Genomic DNA, 19,313 nt, shown 5'->3' with positions numbered 1-19,313 from the left:
AAATGTACCTGTATTTTGAGATCACCCCTAAAAAGAACCAAACGCTCGATTTTTTTTAACCTTCGCAGATAGACTAGAGTTGATGTAGCTAACATATGGTTAAAATATAAAGAGTTTTGCTATTGTAGTTTTTACGCAAAAAAACCCAAATCAGCCTCCTTAAATAGAACATGGTATATTGCCTGGTATTCTTACTTGTTTTTCTCGATCTTTATGTGTTTGGTAGCTTGATATTTGTTGTGCTACTCAAGGTGTTTGCTGCTGATCTGTAGCTCTTGGGGAAATTCTGGATTCTTATGCTGTTGACCCCCAGCGACATTGTGGTGGTAGAAGTTTCTTTACTGGCCAAGGGTTATCTCTCTTGTATCATTGATCAAGGTGGTATGAGAAGCCTGTCAAAATTAATATGAATAAAAAGAACACAAACTCAAAAATCAAAATAGTTTTACCATTCTAGAATTTTCAGATTTTACAATATTATAACTAAGAATGTTTTGATTATACTAAGGAATCATTAAATTTCATGGTGGCTCAATTTTTCGTGGAATTCGTGGGTACCTCTAATCCACGAAGTAACATCCTCCACGAATTAATAAATTAGAGTAATAAAAACATATTTCCTGTTATAGGTATAAGAGAATGCAAGAAATAAGGTCTAAATTTAAGCAATCCGTGAAAATTGGGTCCCACGAAATTAATGATTCCACAGTATTCTGCAGTATTTTGGATCGTGTTTACCTCATGTTTAGTATACCGATATTATTGATTTGTTAGTTTTACATGTTATGTTATTTATGTTCATGACTCTAAGTTTATACCAATATAGTAATGGTAGTTAGTTAACGTATTGAACTAAGTTATTATGATAAATGTATGAAGTAAATGTAAGAGTCTTTACAATGTATAAAAGGCTTGCATGGTCATGACATTCAGTCACAGCAAATCAGTTTTACAATGAGGAATACAGGTGTCTCAATTAAATGCTGGTTTTTCAAAACTAATAAATGGAGTATATATAGATGTTGATTTTTTTTTAACATTTATTGGAATTCAGCTGTATTGAAATTCACTATTCAGTCTAGATGGAAGTTGTTTTTCTTCTTTCTAAAGTTTTTTCCTGTTTTCACTCTCCACAGAATATTCTTTCAAAAATCTGTTTAATGTGTAACAGGTAATTGTCAAATCTTCAATAGGTTGACAAATTGTTCAAAGGTCAGGGATCAGAACATGGCATCCTATAAAATCCCTCATTGACATAATTTACCTAAATAACTATAGTCTTTACATTGCAGTGACAATTATGGTTTGCACTCTGTGACATGACTAGTGCCCAGGTCCTCTGGTAACTGTGTGGCCAGAACTCTGCCAATGTATTGTCAATCAAGTCGCAATAAGAGTGAATAGAGATCAAAGGAAACTGATCCTGCTGTACCAGGTCTCTGCATATTTTCTTTCATTTGTTTCAAAAGAGCAAAAAAAAAATCAATTTGTTAGCAGTTGAAACAGGATCAAATTTAGCAATTTTAACAAAAAGGAAAGAAAAAAGTGCATGTGCCCTCAGCTTTGAATTGTTTTATTTCTGTATTGATCACTGTATTTTTGTGTACTTTGATTTACCGAATTTTGGGGAGAAAAAATTTAAGGGAATTTTTATTTCAAAATATTCTAAAAATGATCATTCAAAAGAAATGCATGTGATTTGAATATTCGTTTGTAATTATCTGTCTGGTGTCAATTTTGTTTATTTAAATGATTCATCAATCTTGTTAATGTTTGATACCTTTAATTAAGCTACTAGGTCTGTTGCATTTTCTCTTAAATGGAAAAACTAACGATATATGCATATTTCACTCTATGCCTGCAAGTATCGGTAAATAAGAATTTGTAAGATTCAATCTTTAAAACCTATGCAGGTGGGGAATTAACATTTTTTTTATGAGTTTACACTAACGACAATCATGTTGCACTCGCTGCAGTGCAGGAATGATTGAATTATCATTAAAATAGATATACTCTAACCCTTAAATGAAGAAGAAATTGTGATGTTAAATAGGAAATGCAAACTTATGAATCATAATAAATGTGTACCATGTTCTTTTGTAACATTTGATTTAATGCCAGCATTATGTAAATATATACATGTATATTATGTATCTCATCTTGACAGTTTACAACTGACACATAAATGTCTTTCATTTTCAAACAATTTTCTTTTATTATTTAGATTGTAATATCCTGTGTATTAAATGAATAAATGCATTCACCACAGTACATGTAAGATAAAGAACCACAAATCATTGGAATAAGGCCGCCTTGTCAAAACCAAGGGACGAATCAGTGATAGCGCTCTACATATATGGTTTGATCACGTTGAAGAGTTTTGAAAAGTTGTTTTTGTACAAATAATGAATCATTTCCATATTGATATTGCTTTAATTATCAGGTTTGTATAAAAATTGAGATTAAAGGATTCCATAAATAGGAAAATAGGCATGTTACTAGTGACTCAAGGAAAGCATTTGGAAATTATTAACGGTATTGGTCGGAATTATTAACAGTTGATGGTCCAGTCAGGTTAGAATCTTGAATACATGTTAATAGGTTTTTATTGATAATATCCTCTGTTGATATTTTCCCACCATGCATCATTTCTTTAAAGAATGAAACGGTCATCTTATACATGTAGTTATATATATATATTAAGGGAGCGAGAGTTAGCAACTGTTTTCCTTTATTAATTTCTCATTCTTGATGATATTGATGTTGTCGTTGTCTCTGCATGGTGTCAATATTTACATGTATATGAGTAAATCAAGTCAGAGGTATATAAAAAGATTAACTTCAGTTGATGTATATGATGATTTTTCTATATAAATGGCCATAAATCAGTTTTAGTCCTTACAGATTCTTTCTTGGTTCATTACTTTTTAAAATTTTCTTATTAAAATGAATGCAGTACGTACCTATAATATAGTAAAAAAAAAAAATCTATTCCATTCTAATTTTTTTAAAATGGAAGGATTTAGACTGACATATTTATGACTTTAGATGAAGAGTTGTGAATTAAAAATCAAAATTCGAGTGTCTGGGAGCCTTTAGTTATTTGAATATGAAACGGCATTGTAAAAGATGGATTGAGTGTACTTTTAGGGTTAAAATGCAGCATTTTGCCTTTGATATCCAACTTCTCTCTGCAGTTTGCTCATGTGTGAAATCCAACCTTCACTATAGATTCAAGCTATTGGAGATAATTTCAGCAATTTTATGCTCACTTAGTCTCTGAAACCTGAACAGTTGGCAGGCCCCCCGATCTGATCAGCCGACCCAAAGTTTCCCTTTAGGTGTGGGTTTGAACATAGATTTGATAAGCACTTGAGAGGATATTGACAATTTTTTCATTTTTGACAGATCGTCTTGTGTATTGATAGGTGACAATTCTGCCAGAAGGCCCTACTCTCTACCCTTGCTGCCACAATAAAGGTCCCGTGCTACGACCAGGTACATGTGCGGTCAACCACGCAACTAGCCTGCAGGACATCAATCCGTAAAGCATTGGACACTTGTAGTGTTACATTTGAAGGGTGGATGTGGAAATAGAACTGATTAAATGCAAAGATGTATCGAAAACCACAAGAGTATTTGTAAAACTGTGAGTATTGCATGTGCACAGATTTAATCTTTTTTAATACCAGCCTTTTATAGATTTTTAAAAGTGCTGCACATAATTTCCCCTCTTTTGAATTTTATTTATAAGGAGTCGATGTGGCTTTTTAAGATGAATGATACATGTCTATCCGGAAAACATGCATAGGATCTCGGCTTCAAGTCAGACACCTGCAATTTAAAATCACAGGTGAATGTAAACCCCCCTCGTCTCTGTCCGTAATGATAAAGATGTGTGATGATTTTGTAATTGGAATGTGACATGTCTTCTCAACGAGAAATCTCTGAACAACCAGTTCGGTGGCCCTCTTTTCCCCCTAAATTAAGCATCGTTTGAACAGCTAGTGCACACTTATCTCCTCAGAGATCTCGGAAGCCTGTAAATGATTCCATTTATAGTTTTTTTGGCAAGTTGGCAGTCACTGGATATTTACATATACATTTCATAGTCTATATGTAGCTTTTAATTCCTGATGTGTGTTGCCTTCTTTCATGATGTGGGTGTCACATTGGGTGCTTTCAAAGCCTTCTTTTATATGCGATATTATGTTTCTCTTTTCTTGGCTTCTCTCATGTCCAACATTTTTTGTTTAGGAGTTTAACTTGGGAGTTGGCAGCTTTTTATCGAACATGAATGGCAGACGTTGGTGAATTTCCCTCGACCAGGTAAGGACCAATTCTGTTGCTAAGAGAAAGAAAATGAAAGATGGAAAGTGTATTCAAATATCTACAACATCATTTAAAGATCTTACACTTTTTAGGGGATCTTTGTTTGAATGATGCTATTTTAATTAAAAATAGTTTGGAAATAGTTAGTTGTAACAGTACATTTTCCCCCCAGAAATTTTATATTAAAAGATTATATAAACACAACTTAATAGATCTGCGACTGCAAAAGTATAAGTTGTGATTCATGGTGCATTCCTAACAGCTATTCAAATATAATGATTGACAAAAAGGAATCACTTGTGCTTGTCAGTCTTTCCAGGTAATAAATCATCTGCCATTTACTGCAAGCACAAAGAGTGATGGGAAGGGGGGGGGGGGGAGGGGGTGTTAAGAAATGTGGATTCATTATGAATTATCCACTATTGATGAAGAAATCAATTTTAATTAAGGAATTTGTTGGACATACCGTAATTATTGCTTTGTACAATTTTTTTGCAACAAAGTTACTCAAATGTATTTAAATGATTCAATGATATTGCCATCATCACCTTCATTCTCATACATCTGTAGGTTTTTTTTTGGCTTAGAGACAAGAATTCTATATAAAAACTCTCTTCCTGGGCTCATATATCTTCTACACTGTAGATATTGTTTGTTGTAAACACTGTTGAAAAACTCATTTACTCAGTAATAGGAAATTCTTTTATCATAATTTGATACCCATATGAACTTTCCACCAATATTAAGATTTTTGTACAGAAGTTTCCAAGTACACCTGTCTGTGGTGTTTGTGGTTTCAAATTGTGTGTACATCTGTCATATACCAACTGAACAATTATTTTTTTGATATATTTTCAAAACTGTGAAACATGTAGTTTATCAGTATAACAAGTTTACAGATCTTTATGTAATAGGTGAGAAAAAAAGAAGAAAAAATGATTAGAAACCAATCTCAGTCAATGACTTTCCAAAATTTATAGAAACCTTTTATCTACTTGATCCTATTATCATAAATAGTACAGACTGAGTACTAGTGCATGTACTTATTCTTCAATGACTCCCCCCTCCCATTTTAATGTCCCTAGTGAGCAACATATGGTTAATTTTGTCTCAGTCTTGCTGTGATCGTCTCTTTCACTGTGTATGTCTAGTTAATCTAGTTAAGACAATCACAGTAGCAAGTTCTTCTCATTATAGCTGGTTCACACTATCACTCCAACGCCTGACAGGTCTGCATTAATTTATTACCCACCATCAGCAGCTGAGTGATGACGGGGTCAGGATGCTGGTTCAACATTGCCTGTGTGTTTGTTTGAAGAATGTAAACCCACCTCAACCGTATCTACCATCTGTTTTTTGATACAGATCTCTGTGATATGCATCATAATCTTAGCATTTTGCCTCCTGCATCGAAAACTGCAGATTTGTCATGGAAACGAATTACTGGCTATAATGACTAGAGCAGGATGGGTAAAAGTTTGGTAATTACTTTCGAAGGGCTGCTTGAAGATGGCTGTACAATTTTTCTGGGATGCTAAAAAAATTTCGCTTTCGAAGGTGAGCAGATTTGGGTTTTCATTTAGTTTATGACGGGTTTATTTTTATCAGAAATACAATTACACTCTCTGTAATGGGGGAGAATTCCTGAATTTATTGCAGCAGACATTAACTTGGCAAGAAATAACTTTTCCTCTCATTCCACCAACAATGCTCGTTCTTTTTTTAAGAAAAAAAATGGTATGGAAAAAAAGAGTGAGAGAATCAATTTCTGTCAGCCATGCATTGTTATATTAGCCAATGTTAGTTCAGAGGGTAATGACCACTGATAAGGCTGCCATAATAAAAATGTAAATATATGTACAAAACAACGAGAAAACGATTTTGCCACTAATAGGGTAAAAATGAATGAAAAAGACATTTACATTAATAATCAGAAGCATGACAAAAGAGATAGGGAGGGGAATGACCAGGTATGGCTTAACAATAAAGGATGTGGATTTTACCCATGCTTCTAATGACGCAGTGTTACATTTGACAACTGTCTCCAAGTCTCACCGGCAAGTCAATAGCCGTGTAACTTTAGATTCAAGTGTTTAAATATTTCTAATGGTTATAGAAGGAGATTAGTGGGTCTAAGGGTTGTGACTTTTTGAAGTTTCAATTTTTTTTCCAGGTTCATGTTGAAAGCTTTTGTAATTTTGTTCATAGGTGGTCCCCTTCATCCTGTCTAAGGTTGTGTCCCATGAATGGGGGGGGGGGGGGGGGGAATTATAGGGAGTTGACGTCAGAGATAGTGCTGTAATGAAACATGTTTTGAGGATTGAGCAATACAGTATAAAAAAGATATTGAATTAGTTAAGAGCCTTTAACCCTTTGTGTGCTGACTTGTTTTATGGCAACTTATGTCCCAGTACTGAGTTGTTTAAGAACATCAGCAAATTTAGTAGCTTTCGTATTTAACATGAAGTAATTTTAGTAATTGTTAGCTTACGCTGTTGAAATTTGTTACAGATATTGTTTAATATCAGCTCTCTCTGACACAAATTAATCAAGATGGATTTTTACATTTATGCCCATTTTTCGGTAACCATGGCAACATAAATTAAGTAAAATGAAGATTTTTTGATATTCAATGTTTTATTATGGGGATAACATCAAACTTCCCATAATTAAATGAAAAAAAAATTAATACAAGTACTTTTGAGAAATTAAATCAAGAAAATAAAAAGAATTGCTGGCAAAATTATCAGAAATCTATTCAAAAAATTCATTTCAATGCATGCGTTAAATGAATGAATATCAAATGTCAATTAATGTCAATAAATTATAAATTCTGATAAAATGTTGACAGTTAAATAGTGACGTGAGTTCACCTCTCAGTGGGCTGGCCTAATAGCCTCTTATAAGTTAGAACATAGTCTTGCTTGGTGTGGTATATCGCAAAACATGGCTCTATGCACAATGCGACATTGCATTGGCTACATTCATATAAAGTCTGCCTTCCTGGCCTTTTTCTTCCTTCCACTCATTTGCACACTTTGCTGCATATACAAAACAGAGTCTGCAGACAGTCTTAGTCACAACAATTTTTCTTAAAAAGTGGTGACCACTAAGCCTCTCAAGGGACTTGCCAGTTGCTGGTCTGCCTGCTACTTTTGTGTGGAACTCTATTATACTTTATGTTTTTATTATGGTGGGAACCAAGAGGCAAGGAGCCTGTTATTTATTTTGGTAACACGCTTTTAGGTAATTAATTAAAGGTTACTTTTCATTTTAAATATTTCTTTTTTACCAAAGCCCATCTTTTGGCACTTGAATAAATGGCCAAGCATGTATGATAAAGCTATATCATATACATGTAGTTAAATTTATTATTATATAATTATTTGTATGCATTTTAATGCGTTTGTAGGAAAACTGGTTTTATTTATTATGAAATGGCATACCTATGTCAATGTTACATCCTTAAACTTAATGATTATTTGTTTATACTCCATTATTTGATGCTATTAAAACATATTTAACTTGAACACAACCTGAAGTCAAACTCATGTTGCCAGGTCAAGCCATAGATTTTCATTGTATTTATATGCTTATTCCTCCTTTCCTACTACAGATGATGTCATGAATTTCCTTGTTCAGGCAATATAAATATAAGTCTTGACAAGGTGAACTTGTGTTGCGTCTTCGGAGTCGAAGACTATTTAAGGAGAGAGGAATGTAGTAGTTGGGGTTATATGATATGACAGTGGATATTGGCCTGGATAGCTCAATGGTAGGCTCCTGACTAGAGTTGCAGGGGTCCCAGGTTCGATTCCTTGTCCAACCATAGATTTTAATTGTATTTATATGCTCATTCCTCCTTTTGTACCACACATTTAATATTACCACCAGAGTTGCTCAGGAGCTTATGGATCAGTTTTCTTTGAAAAAGCCTATGATTTCTTCACAATTTTCCTTGTAAAGGACATAAGTATTTAAAATGATGAGGGTCAAAATGTGAAAAAAATACTTTTTTCCACCATTTCAAAGTTTTCACTGCAAGCAAAGATCAATTCAAGAGTCCTAATAAATACATTCTACTTTCCACATACATGGTTGGAAAGTGATTACAATTCATGCATTTGAAAACTGCTCATCAATAAACTATATTTTTGGTAAAGTTTGGTTTATGTTGAAAACATTTCAGATCAACAGAGCACAAAATAAATGTTTATAGCAAATGCAAAATAGGAAAGTAGAATGCTGCAATGACTATCTTTCACCTTTGTCACTGGGGGGGGGGGGGGGGGGGGGGGGGGGGGTCTGAAGATTTCCCTGTGTGCAACTTCATTTTCAAACAATACCATTTTCTGGATCACAAAGTATGTAAGCTTTAAGCCCATACTTGTCTGGCTTAATAATCTGGACTGTACACTCGGAAAGGTAGATTTCCTCTCCAAGGGACCATGGCTTTATGCAAAAATTTTGATGGGGCTGATACACATGCAATGTCAAACCTTGAAAGAATCAAGTTCGCAGAACTATATTCACAGAATCAGTAATGATTTCAGTAAACAAATTCTTTTAATATGACCATTTATAAAGTATATATCTTAAGAAACGGACTAACACACTCTGTAAAAATTGAATTTTGATTGTGATGTGACCATGACTTGATCAATAACTCGGATTAGGGACATGATGCATCCTCAGGTCAAGTTTGACCAAAGGGTTTTGAACTAGTGACCATTCGGTTACTGATATAATACTTTTGACCACTTAGCTTCATGTATGTGCTCCACAACATTTGATGTTTCTTGCAAGGATTTATAATGGGTAAATCTTACATATTGTATCCATCTCTATCTACCAGAAGGGCACAAACATATAAGTGTTTGATTATCTAAATATTAAGCAAAAAATAGTGGTAGTAGAAGCTTGGGACAGAATATCGAAGTGGTCTGCACAAATCATGTCCTCTGACAAATATATAGACAAGGTGATTCTAAAACCCCCCAAATTCCATTTCAGGTTGGTTTCATAATAAATAAAGTTCTATATCATCAGACTTTTTACATGCATTACATTTTCTTTACCCCTCCAAAATCTTTTAATACAATGGACCCAGTTTAAAGAGAGAATCATAGCCATCTTCCCCATGTGGCACATATTCGTTGTCATTGAGATGAACAAGATATATGTGAGCCAATGCTCACTAGTGATACCCCCGCTCTGATGTGAATATGCAAAATAAGCAAAGTTGACAATTAACAGAAAGCTGGCATCTGATTGGTACAGAAATATATCCCATAATATGGCATGCCTAAACAAATAGTGTGTCAAAATTTCAAGCATCTGCGATAAATAGTTGCTGAGAAATCTTTGAGGAAAATTTGTTTGAAAATTTTGGCTAAAATAAACAAAGTACTCATTTAACAGGAAGTTGACGTCCGATTGAAACAAAAATATATCTAACGATATGGCATGCCTTAACAAACACTGTGTAAAAATTTCAAGCATCTGCGATTAACAGTTGCTGAGAAATCTTTGACGGAAATTTGTTTGAAAATTTTGGCTAAAAATAAACAAAGTCATCATTTAACAGGAAGTTGACTCCCGATTGGTACATATGTACAAAAATATATCCCACGATATGGCATGCCTATACAAATATTGTGTAAAAATTTCAAGCATCTGCGATAAATAGTTGCTCAGATAAATGCGACAGAAATTTTTGTTACGGACGGACAGACAGAGACAGACAGACAGACGGACGGACAGACAGACACACAAGGGTAAAACAGTAAACCCCCTCTCCTTCGGAGCGGGGGTATAAAAAACAGTCATCAAAGACTGAAACCTCAAGAATTGCTGTGCATACAGATTTGTCTGTTGTGCAAGAAATTAAAAAACACTGTCATTGAAAAGTGATTTAAATGTTCTTGAGGTGAACCTTTGTTGTTTGCTTGTATTAAGCCAGGAGTTTTTGCATAGTCAAGGGATGGGGGTCCCCGTCTCCTGCCACCCAGTTGTCTGAATCTATAAAATTTTCTAAGTTTTCGGTAGGTCTACTCACAAATCAAAATCGTCAAATTCAAAATCACTGTCCTCTGTTGCAAACTCATTCAAAAATGCTTCAAAATCGATGCTCCTTGCTGTTGCCATTAAATTATCTTCTGCTCAGTACACTCAGAAGATAAGTATTTACATGTACACTTGCGCGTCAAAAGTATTTCAATTTTTTTTATTTTTTCCCTATATTTCATTGAAAACAAGACTTATTTTAAAAAAGTTTTCTGTTGTTATTTTTTGACAGATTTTGAAGAAATTTATATTGATTAAAGTAGATTGAATTCGCAAATTTTGACATTCATTGAAATATTTTTTTGATGACTCATTTGTAAAATTTGATATTTCAAACACAACACAAAGATATTTTATAAGAGCTCTACTATATATCTTTTGCAATATGCAAGCCTTTGGATTATTACATGTAACTCCAAGTCTCAGAAAAAAAAGATTGGAAAAAATATTTAAATATGAAGCAAAAAAGCTAGAGAAATTCTGAATTTATCAATCCAGGTCTTTTTAAAATCGGTCAAGGGGTTCCTTATTAATGATTCTTTGAAAAATGTTGGTTTTCAATGAAATATATAATGAAAAGGAAAAAAATTGACATACTTTTGGCACCCGAGTGCTGTTGTTGACGTATACATAGCAACATTCATTTTTTATAGCTACATTTTCCATGATTTTTGCTGTGTTCATACTAGGTTTGAATAATATTTTCATGAATAATAACTTTTCACTTAAAAGAGTATAAATGATAAGGACAAAAGATGAAAGAAAACACTGATAACATGTAAATAACTCGCGTTTTCTGTTTGGAGATATCTCGCGCGTTTTCGAACGTGTTTATATAATTATCATGAAGGCATATGTCGTACTTACAGCAAGGATGAAACAATCAAATGTACACACAGTCCGAAAAACAATTAATCACATTGATGTAATCATTTTTATTTTATTTTTTTAGCGAAAATATCACGAATGAACAAAAACAACCTGCAACTTTCGTTTTAACCGGAAGAAATACGCAAGGTTAAGGTCAATGTTAAGAAAGTCTCCAAATTTCCTCTCCTTCTTTCTTTTTTATACATTAACTTAAGTAATCTTTTACATTTTTTTCAAAATTATAGTTTTTTTCTTGATTATATATGTTATTTATTTTGTTTTCTTTGTTAAGAGTTTTAGATTGACCGATTGTTTTCGAGATTAGTAATGGCGCGGAATTTCCCCATTTCCAAAATAAGACGACGAATTTAAATTCGTCTTTTAAGCTATATTCTTTTAAAAATAGGCTTATATTTTTCATTTTTTAAACAGAAATCATTTATTGTCTTTAAATTTATTGATTCACAAGAAAAACACTCGACCGTTTTTATTTCATTTTAAGCTAAAGTAACTAAGTGCTGATTTCTTTCTCAAACCCAACATATTGGGTTGCCGCACGGTAACGTCGGCTATTCCATACCCAATATGTTGGGTCGCCGCACACAAAGGGTTAATACAAGCCTTATGAGGATTTTAAATTTTATTTCCTATGTAGACAACAGTGTTAAAGGATTTTAGAAAAAGTGAAGTTACAGTTAACCTTTATATGAAGATTACTAGATACATTTGGTAATTTTCTTTTTATTTGTAATGAACTCACGAAACTTTGGTATCATACAAGTTGAGATGCTCAAAGCCTAATCAACATCACTAACCGGTAATAAAAAGATGTTGGAACAATAATATTGCATATGGTATTAACTATAATTCGTTATCACTATCCTCTTGTAGTTTCTTTTATGGCTCAAATGAAGTCAGTTCTTTATCTCATCCATTGAGATTGACAGGTTATATGATACTTCACTAGCATGCTAATTCGTTAAGATGAGGACCCCTTTAATTATAGATATTCAAGCTTGTTTATTTTTGTAAAGCATGTGGCATAATAAGAAAAAATACAATCTACAACACAATGAAACCATTGCGTTTTCTAATTAAAGGAGGTGGTATATGGATTATTGATGAAAAGAATGTTTCAAAGGAGCGTGTTTGAAGTAATATGCTAAATTTGCTAATACATTTGTACTTGTGTTGGTAATCAGATCGTCCATATTGTCAAGCTTTTGATGCTGGGGCCTATATATGTAAATCATAAATGAAATTCCTCCCAGCTTTATTTCAGTTGAGAAAGAGAGTCAACAGAATTTAATTAAACCTTTAGCCTCGATTGACACGGTCTACGTAAACCGTACACGGCTGTGTTGGTTCTGGACAATACGGTTGAGTTTTCGGTTCTATGAGATGACTTGCACCGGATTTGTGTATTTTAAATTTTAATTACCGATTAAAATGTCGGCTGATTTACTAATTCATGAAGGGCTGGCTATAAAATCCGCAGAGCAAACATCAGGGTATATAGCCCGTGTACGATCTTGTTGAATGGACTGATTAAGGAAGCACTTTTACTATTCAATCTCTGTTAGACTCTTTGATCTAGCCTTAAAGGCCCGAGACTTGGGCCCCATTCCCTGATTACACAACATGTTTGACTGTTAAAGATGAGAGGAATCCATTAGCTTAATGTCTAGGGATTGTGTTTTTTTGCTGTATGATTTATATTTTTTTGTAATGTTGGTACAGCAGAACTTATGTTACAGCCATTGACTAATGCAATGAAGCATATGTGGCTAGGGGTGATATCTATATCTAAATGTGAAGGGATACAGAGCAAACATCCTAGCATCTGTTCTTATAGAACCTGTACCAGGCATTACTTTGATGACATGCATATCATTAATTAAAATTCATCTCTGTTGAAGAATTATCGAGATACTTTATTGTGTTAAAATGTTAAGATAAAACCCTCTGATACAAAGTAAAAGGAGAATTTTTTTTCGAGAAACATTATAGTAATTCTCTATTAGTATCATTTGATCTAAATCTGTCTTCAATTTTAAAAACATGTTTAATAAAGCTTTATTACCCTTTAGATATATATCCAAAAATTTATGGGTTTTGAAAGTACAACCAGATTAATGTTTCTTAACAAATATGAAATAAGATATTGAAGTGATGAACTGTAGGGTCACATTTGATTTTCCATTTGTTGAACCTGTTCTAAAAGCGTTTATTGAAATCTTGTTACCTATCAAAATATTGTACCTAAACCATAATTCTTTGCACAAACTTTTGAAAACCTTGTGAAAATATCAGTAAATACACTTTGTAGAACTTGGGCTTTGTATTTGATTTGGTAAATTATAGTCCTGTGTTTAGCTAGCTAACATTTATTTATTACTTGTGTAAAGAATTAGTTTATTAAACTTCAAAAAGGGATTCAGGTGCTTTGAGAGGCAAAATAACATGGGAGGAAATGTATTAACAGTTGATTATAGTTGCCAAGGATTTCAATATCAAAGTGGACAAAAGAGAATGTTTACCAGACTGTGTTTGCATTAAATATTTATCATCTCGGCACAAGGAATAGTGTCAAACTAACTTGTTTCTCTCAGCATTATTTGACTATCTATCACCTTTTCATACAGTTAAGGGATTCCCATCTTTTGTCACTTGCTGCCTTTTTATCGTTACACCTTTATATTAAATCTATTTTCATCTTGTTCACCTGTGTTTCCAAGGTAAAAAAAAAAGAAAGAAATCTCTTCTCTTTTATCCCCCAATTCCAATTCAGGATATTTTAAGGCATGCAGAGGCAAAATAACACAGCCATATCAATTGAATGGGTATTTTTTAAATTTATCGCCATTTAATGATGTCCGCTGTCCAGTGAGGGCCTAGCGTTTGATTGACAAGGGAATCGTTTGATCCATGGTGCATTGTCGCGGGTCATGATTTCACCATTGTCCTAATCATCTGCGGCCAGACTTGCCTATCAGACTAGACGCTTACAAAGGATTATTGTGGATTATACTGTGGAAGATTAGGCTCAGCAGGGTCCTTAACTCTTGTTTATTTTGACACCCTTGCCCAGGTTTATAGAATTTTTTTATCAGAGAGGACTTTTATCAGACATTTGTATTGTATATGTTATATCTAGAGTAGATTTATTTCTGGACGGCCATGAGTTTTTTTTAAATTGCTCTGATTGAGAAATTCAAGTGTGGGAACTTGTGAGGAATAGAACTATTTTCTTCAGAAAATTATCAGTGGGAATTCTAGGCCATTTAAAGTGTGTTTGATATATTCTTTTCTTTAAAAGGAGATACATGTATTTTTAATTTTCATAGATCTACAGATGTCCTACTTTTAAAGTCCTTGAAAGTTTTGACAGTCAAGTAGCTTTCAAGAAGACTACTAAGGAATTTTAACCCAAAGATAGTATGGCGCATTAAAGGAAAAAAAAAACATTTATCTTAAGCCATGGATGATATACATATTAAGTATCTCTTTTGTGTGCACGGAGATCTTTTGACTTTGGCTTTGATTTCAATTTCGGAGAGAATGAGATCGTTGAGTAGAGGCTGATACCTCTAACACCCCAGAAATCGGAGAAGACTGAGGATCCATCTGGAGAATTAGATGAACACCTGGGAATCACACCTGATAAGTTGCCGTGGAAACTGAATACTTTTTTTGGTGTCACCCAGGATTACTTCTTTCTCTTGTCCCTCTGCAAAATCACCTTGTTCAAGCATTCAGGTGTTGTGAAAAAAAATTCTAAAAGCCATTCCTTTGAGATGTATTAAAGACGCCAGGTATGGTATATTGACATTTTAAGACTTTTTTTACCCCCTTTTTAAGCTGAAAATGCATGTGTGGGACAGTTACCTAAGTTTAAATCACAAGGTTTTCAAAGATTGTGAAATGTTAAATTTAGCATGACATCATTAAATCCGATCTAATTAATCATGGACTCTTCCCTTTAATGGAGTGACAAGTAAAAAGAAGTGTGGAATCCATTAAGATCTTCTATCTCAAATTTATGAGGTAGGCGCAATGTTAAAGATGTAAGATGTTTCTCATTGTTGTGCAAGTTTTTTTTCTGTTTATTACCTAAGATAAAAAAGAAAGCCAGGACTCGTAGACTACACTGGATGGTAATATTATTAATCTGCGGATGTTTTCGTATCAAAGAGTGTGTCACTGTGCGGTTTTAAGTCGGAGACAGTTTCTGGCGTGCATTGACATCATGTTCTGGTTAATTTACAAATTCTTCGCCTAATTTTTTTCCTTTTGCTGTTGTTGTTCCAGACATGTATTTTTATTACCCATCCGTTGGCCATTAAATAACAATATCAGCATCCTATGTTAAGACTACATTCTGTCATCTTAAAATTTTAATGGCCACACTTTGATAGGATAATTAAAGGCACCCAGGCACCTTTACTGTCAATACCTAGGGAGGGATTGCACTCTTGGTTCTCATACATTCAGGGGAAAAACCACAATCACAGACAAGCATTGTTCTCATGTCTCTTGAAAAAGAGTTTTTTTGGCAGAGAAAAAAAAGGAAGAAAGTAAAATTTGTCTACAACCTCTTTTCTAAAAGTGAACCATTCCAGTGTACTGGCACCGTGGGTAAATATCCTGTGTTTATCTTTGGAATATTCCAAATTGTGGGAGGTGCATGTCAAGCAGGGATCATGAAAACTCTTGATATGCAGGAGGGAAGAAATGTCAGATTTTATCAGAAAATTTAGTTCCTGTGCTTCTTTGTGTGAGTGTGGGGAGAAGCAGTGGCTTCTGCATTCAGTAGACAATGGAAACCAAAGCCAGGAGGCATGTGTTCTAATATGTTTGCATGTTTGGATTGATACAGAAAATCGATCTGTTGTGTGATTATGGTTCATGGTTCAAATTTTGGCATTTTCATGAATGGGTAGGTTATTTTTTCACACATGGAAAGTTGCATGGCTAGACTAGGGTTCAGTAAACGTAGGGAAAACAAACAATTTGGCTATGGTGATTTTACTGTAACAACTTATCAAGACCTTGCATTTAAATGCAGTGCATGTTGCATTTAATCTTTGTGTCAATCTTGACAATTCTTTTTGTCACCTCTTTTTCTGGTGGCCAAACAACCTCATAGAACCGATAAGACTTGAACATTGTCTTAATCAAAACCAGTGATATAGATCTAATTTTTTGATTTCCAAGTAAAAGAATGAAATCTGGCTGAATAGGTTGTCTATAGCATCAGTCCCTGGATATTCTATTGCATGTTTTGGAATATTAGCTATGTATTGTTTTTTTATCTTTTTGACATGTTTAAACCTTTAATTTTCTAGCCCATCCGATGATTGTTAAAATCAATACATTCAGGTTATAGTGTTACATTCCATCAACTTCTCAATGGGCAAGGTGAAGCCTTCCTTTAATGAGTTGTCAAAATGCTTTTCATAAGCAGGACTGAAGTGTCTCTATCGCGAGACTGCATACCCGGGCACTGAAATCTTGTCGCAGATATTTGCCATTTGCGAGTGGGAGGAAATTCTAGGGAAAATTGAATATTATTGATATGGGTTGATAAGGCAAGGAGATTGTCATTAAATGGCTCTCAAATTCTCTAACAAGTAAGTGCAAATCAGTTCTTGGTTTTCAATGCACCAAAAGTATAAAGGTACATTTATTAATATTTAGGGCAGTTATTTGAAGAAATAATGTATGCATTTGGCATTATTAGCTCGGAAGAATTGGTTATTGAATGTTTAACATGCTATCAATTGTTTTCATAAGTAAAGAGAAATAGTCATTTGTGATGAAGAAACTTATGTTTATATTGAAATATAGTTTGTTACATGCTAGTGCAAAGTCATTCATTGAATAATGAAAAATTATCTGACTTGTTATTCTAAAGAATAAATTTGAAGCTCCATTAAGCTATTACAGTGAACTGATGTTTCTGAGTAAGAAAAGGATTATTGTAAGGATAGATAATGTTCATTAAGGCTTCTAAAAAAGATTTCCATTTTCCAACTGAGAGCAAAAATATAAGGGAAAGCCCTGGCAAACAAACCTTATTACATGTAATTTGTGAAATGTTTTCCCATATTTTAATTCTTGTTTTCTCTGAACTGGTACAATATGAAACCAATTTGTCTGTGAAATTCTCCTTCAGAGTACAATAGCTCCAGGCTACCTTCCTTTGTAGATTGATCACCGTCTGCTGTTCTTGGCCCCGCCTTTTGATTTTTTTCTCTCCGTACTTTTCCTAATCTTGAGGACCTTGTAGGTGATTCGGTTAATGAGCAGCCTCAGAGTTGTGAGGACAGCGATCTGTGTGATTATCGAATATCCGTGTGTTGTAATAACAGGCCAGGCCTTCTTCTCTCTTCATGGTTTCCTGATTTTGAATATAGGGGATGAAAAAATTAACAGAAGTGGGAAGATCTACATCTAATTTTGGATAACAGAAAACATTTGCACTTGTTTCACTTTTTTAGGTGTAGTGTTTCACCTGCTCAATTTATCACATTGAAAGGGAATCTGTTGGTGTTAGCCAGATAAATCTGTAGGAATGTCAGTCGGATGTAAATGTAGACTGGTACTGCTAAATCCATCAAGATCAGGTACCAGTTTGATGGTCCACCAAATAATTCATTGCAGGTAATTGGATCACCATTAGATATAATTATAGCTTCCGACACACATAGATGTTTTTGTTCTGCAGCGACTTCCTATTGTGTTTTGATGTGGTTTTCGTGTAACATAGCCAATAACTTAGTAAAATGATTAATTTTTTGCCCATCAGTTGATGGGTTCCTATATTCTTACATGTTCTCAGAAAAAGGGAGATTTTTTGGTGGTGGTGTATATCAGGTACTAGCTGCACTACCTGTTCACTTCCTCTGTTATCACAGTCTGTTTATACTGATAGGCTGGCAGACCCTCTCAGTGTGCTGCTCTCGCAAATCTTGTCCCACTATTATCATGATTATTAATTTGGTATAAAGCCAACTAAAAAGTTTTAAAATCATTGCATTTTTCAATCAGCCAATCCACAGAGGAGGCTATTGAAATTTTTGGAGAATTTAAATTGATATAAATTAAGTTAAAATTTCTTAATTAAATTCTTCTTTGCTGGTGATTTCATAACTAAATTTTTAAGGAGGCTGAAAAGTTGCTCAGATTTAAGTAGTTGGAATGTTTTCAGAACAATTTCAAGTGAATGGTTCTGTCTTAGTTTTCCATCTCAGTTTATTTATAGCAAGGTTGTATGGTGTGTTAAATCTCTAGTCCCCCTGGTAACAACTAACAGATGCCCCTGCCAGGGGTTCAGGTCATGTGACCTACCATTCTAGCCAAAAGTTCATTAATTCATGCTGGGTTCATTTTCTTTTCATTATAAAGAATAAGTGGCATGTTTTTCCACTTGGATGGAACAGGAAACATTTTTTTTTCCTTTTTAAAATCCACATTTTCATCATGTTTGTTTATTACCCATAACCCCAGGGGGATGCTATGAGAGGCATGGGAATTTTGCAATGAGATATTTTAGGAAGAAAACAAAAAAAATGTTTTACTGAGCAGGAAACAATTATGTCTGTAAAAGAAATATGCAACAGATTTGGTTTTGACATGTTATTCAAGTGTACTTCTATTCAATGGCTGGAGATTTTTTCCCCTTTAAAATCATATTATGCAGGTGCTCTCTACTGATGCAGAAATACTACGGGGATATACCGGTAATCTGCCTATGTCCAAGCTGTGTCATCTTGCACACTTTGTATAATAGATGCATGTTATTGAACATTTTTGAGTTTATTCCCTAATGGAATAACACATTTGGAAACATTAAAAGCTTAAGACAATCTTCAACTTTAAAATTTTTTTTTTTGAAAGTTCATGTCTTTTGAGTAGAATATAATATCAAAGTTAAAATATATGTGTCAAAGGTCCAAAGTGAAGAAATTTACTTTAAATTTGAGATCAGCAGTTTCTTTAGATGGAGTGTTGTTGTCTGTATTAGTTGACTTCTGTCTGAA

The 19,313-nt window shown here is 33.8% G+C and overlaps 1 protein-coding gene across 7 annotated transcripts in view; it reads left to right on the top strand.

Moving 5' to 3' along the window:
• The first annotated feature begins 3,172 nt into the window (after positions 1–3,172).
• LOC128180084 (leucine zipper putative tumor suppressor 2 homolog) overlaps positions 3,173–19,313 on the top strand; it is a 31,638-nt gene continuing 15,497 nt past the window's right edge. Inside the window, exons 1-3 of one of the 7 annotated variants that reach the window (XM_052847910.1) lie at positions 3,180–3,341; positions 3,429–3,649; positions 4,258–4,329. The gene's annotated coding sequence lies outside the window, so the exon portion shown is untranslated. Of the gene's footprint in view, positions 3,650–4,257; positions 4,330–5,601; positions 5,890–14,498; positions 15,084–16,005; positions 16,208–16,729; positions 16,902–17,915; positions 17,935–19,313 lie in introns of those variants that run through there. The other 6 variants (XM_052847917.1, XM_052847911.1, XM_052847913.1 and 3 more) reach the window with 6 other exon arrangements.

Source organism: Crassostrea angulata, chromosome 4 (genome assembly GCF_025612915.1).
Source record: "Crassostrea angulata isolate pt1a10 chromosome 4, ASM2561291v2, whole genome shotgun sequence".
Taxonomy (NCBI): domain Eukaryota; kingdom Metazoa; phylum Mollusca; class Bivalvia; order Ostreida; family Ostreidae; genus Magallana; species Magallana angulata.
Note: the sequence above shows the minus strand (reverse complement) of the source record. Positions and strands in the feature narration are given on the sequence as shown.